Source organism: Aythya marila (genome assembly GCF_965140915.1).
Source record: "Aythya marila genome assembly, chromosome: 4".
NCBI classification, from domain to species: domain Eukaryota; kingdom Metazoa; phylum Chordata; class Aves; order Anseriformes; family Anatidae; genus Aythya; species Aythya marila.
In genome coordinates this window covers 9,505,359-9,511,436 of record NC_139045.1, presented here as the reverse complement: position 1 = coordinate 9,511,436, position 6,078 = coordinate 9,505,359, and positions in this window count along the sequence as shown.

Below are 6,078 nucleotides of genomic sequence, written 5' to 3'. Positions count from 1 at the left end.
AATTCCACCTATAGAAGCATTTAGAGCACCTTCACTTAAAATGTTGATTAAATCTGGATGAATCCTAATGTGATTAAAAGGGTGAACTTTCACAACTGGCTTGACAATTCATTGTTGAGAAGAAATAAAGCCTTGGTTGCTATATATCACTTGTTTCTTCAGTGGAGATTCTTCTCTATTCTTCTAAAATGTCCCACAAGGATGTCTTCTCCTACAGGTCCCTTACCAGAGGCCTTCAGAGTGGGTAAGATGTCACCCTGGGGAGAAAGCTCCACAGCACTGTGGTCTTTGGTACAAGACCTGCAGTCACATTTTACTGGTCGTTAGTGTTTATTTGGTCTGTGCTTTACATATATATAGCTCAGGCTTGCAAGACGCTCCCGGCATTTTATTCCTAAATGCATTCTTTCTTTTGTAAATCATTTTTCCTTCTCAAAACATGTTCTCCACATCTTCCCTTTCAGTCTCTGACCTTCAAATGCAGACAAGTTGAACCACATTATTCTTCACATAACATCAGTATATCTTGGTAGAAAGTTTCTCTTGGTAGAGTTTCTCTGGATATAACAGTGCAAACTTTTGCTCCAATGAGTCTAGTAGCACTCCAACATCCAACAAGTGTCTGGACATGGGAATTTCTGTTCCTGCTTTCTGTTTGTTCCTGTGACTCCATCTCAGTGCAGAGAACTGAGAGCACTTACAAGTAGTGTGGACACACTGACTGGTCTTGAGAAGTCATCTCCTTGTTCTCCTGATGTAAAGAACAGCCAAAAAGATAGAAAGCTTGGGTGTGGTCACTTGCTGTGTTTGTTTGTTTGTTTCAATGAAGAGGATAACGCACATCTTTTTTGCAACTAGAAGAGAGTATCAGGGTTGAAACATGACTGCAGTACAAACTGAAGGCCAAAGCATCTCAGAAGAGAGAGGAATACCTCCAACCTCACAGACCCATGCCCTGCAGGGTGTCAGCATAGCAGACCTTCAAGATGACTGAGACACTTGACTTTGGGATAGGTTTTGCTCTTTTGGGGACATAAACCTCTGCTAAGTTACAGTGGTGATTACTGATACAGGCTGCCAAGCGGTATTCCTGTCAGGCTGCTTATTGCAATGCTAAAGCCATCAATTCTGTTATTACTTGAGCTACTTGAGGTGTCTGGAGACCCTCACCAGAAATGAGGCCCACAAACCTCCTTATTTTTTGGAGAGGGTGTGGGGGGAAGGAGTGGTGGAGCATAGGTGTGTCTGCATATGTATAGTTGTACATAACCCCAGCCAGGCTGCCAAAGGCTGTGCCCAATGGGCAGCAGGTTTTCTGCTGGGTGCAGACATCATGCCAGGCTCTCCTGAAGTCAGCTCAGTGCTTCCAGAGGCAGTTCCTCTGCTGGAGGACCAGTGCCAGTCAGTGGGTGGTATGGCACAGCTGCCAGGGACTGGAATGGGGACCTTCTCACCTGCAGCTCCTTGGTGCCAGGCTGCCATCCAGCATGTGGTCTGGGCCACAGCGAGGAAGCAAATCCTAATTAAATACCCCATTCATGGAAAATGGATGAGGCTTAACATACTCCTTTGCCACCTTTGATTCTTCTTCCATGGTTTGTTGGTTTTTGTTTTATTTTGTTTTGTTTTGTTTTGTTTTTAATATTTTTTTTCCTATGCCGACTGTGCAGCCAGTGACCTTACTTCTTGCATTTAATATCCTCAGCTGCAGTATCTCCTTTCTTCTTGATCCAGATGTTGGAAGCAAATGTTCTTAAAAGCCTTCCAAGTCTTGTACCTGACTTTTACTGCTGTAATTAACTCTAAATAACAATAACAAAGAATTTCAGTGTTCCAAGATACAAAAACATGCCCTTGAGAAGATCTTGCATTTTGGTGTTCACAGACTTGTACCGGTAAGACTGTAGACAGGATATTGCTATATTTTACAATGGGATGAAGAAAATAAGACCTAAAGCAACAGTGAACAAATTCCCCTGTATCCAGACAAAGTTTTGCATTCTACTTTTTAGCCTGCAAGATTGACTTTCCAGTGATCTCTTGCATATGTGCTAGTACTAATAATGTGTCTCAGAAAAGTAATGGGCTTTTGAGGTATGTGCAAAGAAGTGTTCCACTTTTATACTGCTGATGTTATTCACTATTTGTGCTATTGCTTCTGCAGCTAATGTCAAAATTACTGTGTTCTTCAACTGATTTAGGCTAGAATGCCAAATGAAATAGCAATAGAGTGATAAAACAAGGTTGTATGCAATATCAGATACATTTATTACCATCAGTGTGTGATTTTGCAGAAACATCAGTCACGGCATAAATCAGTCTTAAATTGACTACTACTATACAGAAGAATCTTAAGTACTTCTCTGTTGCCACATTAGACTAGATGGCACATACAAATGTACAATATTAACTGCTGATTCCCACTTCACAAAGGCATGTATTGGTTCACTCAAACAGAATAAAAAAATTCTTAGGAATTACATCAAACTATGCATCCTTTGTTTTTCTTACTTAATGATTAATTTCAGGAACCAGCCAGAGAAATATGGAAGTTGAGTCACAGCTTTTGAAGCCTGTGGCTCTGATCCAGTGAATAAGAAGGTGTATGTATAGCTTCATTTACAAGAGCAGCTCTATTCAGGTCACATAGGCTACTCACCTGCAACCAAGCACTTGCCTAATTGAGACCATAGCCTGACAGGTTGGCATCTGAAACTAGAGTTCACTGACTTGGGAAAATCTGAAGTTGCTCAGCAACTTTCAAAATAAGATTGTTTTAACTGGGATGTTAGAAATTACACACATTTGAAAGAATTAGCCCAAGGCGGTATGTTAGAACTGTGGCAGCAGACTCTGATCTTTGCACTACATCTGAATGATGATAAGCCAAACATTGATTGTTCGTGCTAAGTCCTTGTATAGCACAACTATAGGTTATGTTCCAATTTTCAGGAATAAAAGCAAGTTCAGACCACAAGTGTAAATGTTGTCTTTTACCATAAATCAGTGAACAATTAATTAATTTTGATAGTTAAATAAAGGCTTCAAATAAGAAAAAAAGATTAATTGTTAGAATCTTAATAAATCTTGCTGGGTTGAGTTGGCATGAAGCAAGATTTATACTACTTTATTCTAGAAAGCTCATCCAGTTTGCAAACACCCATTTACTTCCCTCTTTCCAGGAGAAATCAAGGAGTAAGGAAACACTTCCACTCTGCTGTCTGATAAATGTTTGTGTTCCAAAGAGACATGTGATGCACAAAATTGAAAAACACTGGATGGAGGGAAATACCCGCTTTTTAAATTTCTTTACTCATTTTTTGTCTTTTTTACACCTGGTCTGTAGGCTTTTGCTATTTTTTTAAATCTTTTTCTGTCACAACTACTTGAAAGCCACGTAAGCTAGTGGAGAGGTAGAAGCTTAGGTGTGTATCATGCAGCATTTTAAGCACGGGCTCCTTTCTCAGCTGGGAACAGATAAAAATTGACTGTGCTTCCGTTCAGAAGCGCCATGCAACTGCAAGGTAAGGTCAGATAAGGTGGAAGCAGCTGAGATACAGCTGCCACTCCTGGGTAATCTCAATGCAAGCTGGTGATTATTTCTTGGTTTGCAAATCATCCATAGCTTCAGTCTATATCTTAACGTTCTGGCTGCATGCTTTGAATGGACAAATAGTTCAGTGGAGAGTTTGGCTGTGGGATGCTTAAGCTGTGCTTGTCACATGTAACGTGTATCATGTAAATATTTTTAGTTTAAAAGCCAGATTCATTTACCTTCTTAAAGCAGTTTCAGAAGGCCCTTGTCATCCTCAGGACCCTGTGCTGGACTGAATGAGCAAAGACATAGGCAATAACATGAGAGAAGGTTTGTCACAGCTGCCATTGCCAGCAGCACAACTTTCTCAGGGTGACACATCCCAGACTTGTCTTTCCACCTCAAGGGGCAAGCCTGGTCCCCGTGGAACAGTGTGAGACATGTGATAGTGGATGCATGCAAAAACAGGAATTTTCAGAAATTTATATGATATGTGTTAAATATAGGTAGATTTTCATGAGGACAGCAGAAGATGTCTCCCGGGAGTTTCTCTTTGCCAATTTTTAGGTTCCTTTCCACTGTAAGCAGGTGGTAAAGCTCTTCAAAGAAGCAGATGGATGTATTTAATGTTAACAACTAATTTTCCATGGGCGTGCTCTTGGAAACAAATGATCCCCATTTCCTGAGTTGGAGGGAAAAAAAAAATCCAGCCTAGAGCAGCCTACAAGTGTAGAAAATTTGAGACTGAACACATTTGAATTTGGTCAATGTAAACCAAATGAAAACAAGAGCTTATAATGGAAATTGAGCCACCAGGGCTGTAGCAAAACGGCCAACTCCATCTTTGTAGCAAGGGAGCTGGAGCCCAGATGGTCCCATCTGGTGAAAGCAATCCAAGTGAGATGAAGTGGCTGGTGGGTCCATCCTGAGTCTGTTTCTGTTGGGTTATCCAAAGATGGGAACAGAAAAAGACCTGGCTGTATTCATCTGTTGGATGCAGACAGAAAAAGTCCTGCAGCAGAGGAGAATTTCCCATCCGACGGTGGAAAGGAGCATTGTCATCCATTGTAGATGATACAACAAGGATGTCTCATCTGGAGTACTACACACATTTCTCACCATTCGTAGTGAAAACAGAAAAAATTGATATGTGGAGTATGTGGAGGAAAGGGGGATGAGAAGTTTCTCCTATAGCTGTACACTTCATTTGTCGTGTTAAACCTAACAGAAGAAAACTGGGGGGATATGGCTGCCTTTAAACATGTCTGGGGAAGACAATGGTTTCAAGTGAAATGTCAGTTTCAGCACAGGAATAAGTTAGCATTAGTTAACAGGAATAAGTTAGAATTAGTTAATAGTGAAGTAATGGATTCTGATGGGGTTTTAAGTGTTGGTTATTTTTTGTGCCCAGGACCTGTGTGTTTTGGGGTTATAAAAGAAATGACTCTAATACCACACTACAGCCTCATATTCATTGCTTCAGCAGAACAGTAATAAACTTTTAAAAGTCCAAATAGCTGCAGAAACAAAATCAGGTATTAAGAAAGTCTTGAGAAGACTGATTTGCTGCCAGTTTTAAAAGGGACAGAGTGGTTTGGATGTCAGTACATCAGTGACTGGCAGGAGCCCCACTGGGGAGATGCAGCAAATGTCCTGACAAAATCCAGCCATCGAGTATGTAGCTGCTTCTGATTTGCCAAGGGGAGACACTGCTGAATGACCAGCAGGCTCTGTCATCTGTTTTTTTTGCCAGCTTTAGTGGAAAAATTGCCTGTCCCCTAAGGCATTTTGCAATGTGGAAATAAATTCAGCTTCAGCTGCCTGGAAGGGCCAAGCCTGCATTTTGTTCTTATTCCCTCTTCACCACCACTGCTTGAAAGCCACACACTCCAGCTTCTGTGAGCTGAGCTGCTTTGGCCTTCTCCTCCTGGCCCCAGAGGCTGTTTACAATCGCAGGACAGCTGAAGACTTCATTTTGCAGTATTGGGGAATCCAGCAGCAAGTGCCGAAACCTGTACAGCCCCTGTGGCTCGCTGCTGCATGCCTTATCCCCCCACCCCTTGGTGTACCAGATGTACTGGTCTGCTAGGACACAGGAAATGGGCAAGTGAAAAGTGGTTTTCCGTGGTTTCACCGTCTTGCCTACTTTGGGCATTAACGTGTGTTTTCTTTTTTTCTTTTTTTTTCTTTTTTTTTTCTTTCTTCTTTTCTTCCCTCCCTTCACCCCCTTTTCTATTTTTTTTTTTTTTTCTTTGTGGATGCCTTGGCATACATCCCTTCTGGCATAGGATGTTTCCTCAGAAAGCCTTTGTTTCTGTGCTGCTCTGAATTTATTTTTCCCAGCGTGATGATTTTTCCTGGAACAGCTTCTGAGCCCTGCCGAAGGTGTCTGGTAGACGGGCTTTCACAGTTGGGTCTTCGTGCTGCACTTGGTGCTGTTAACGCACCAAGGCACATGCTTTGGGGTGAAATTCTCCCTGTCCAGCAAGAATTAACAACTAAGATTTCCAGACAAGAAGGTTCCACAGCCGTGTTTCCATTTT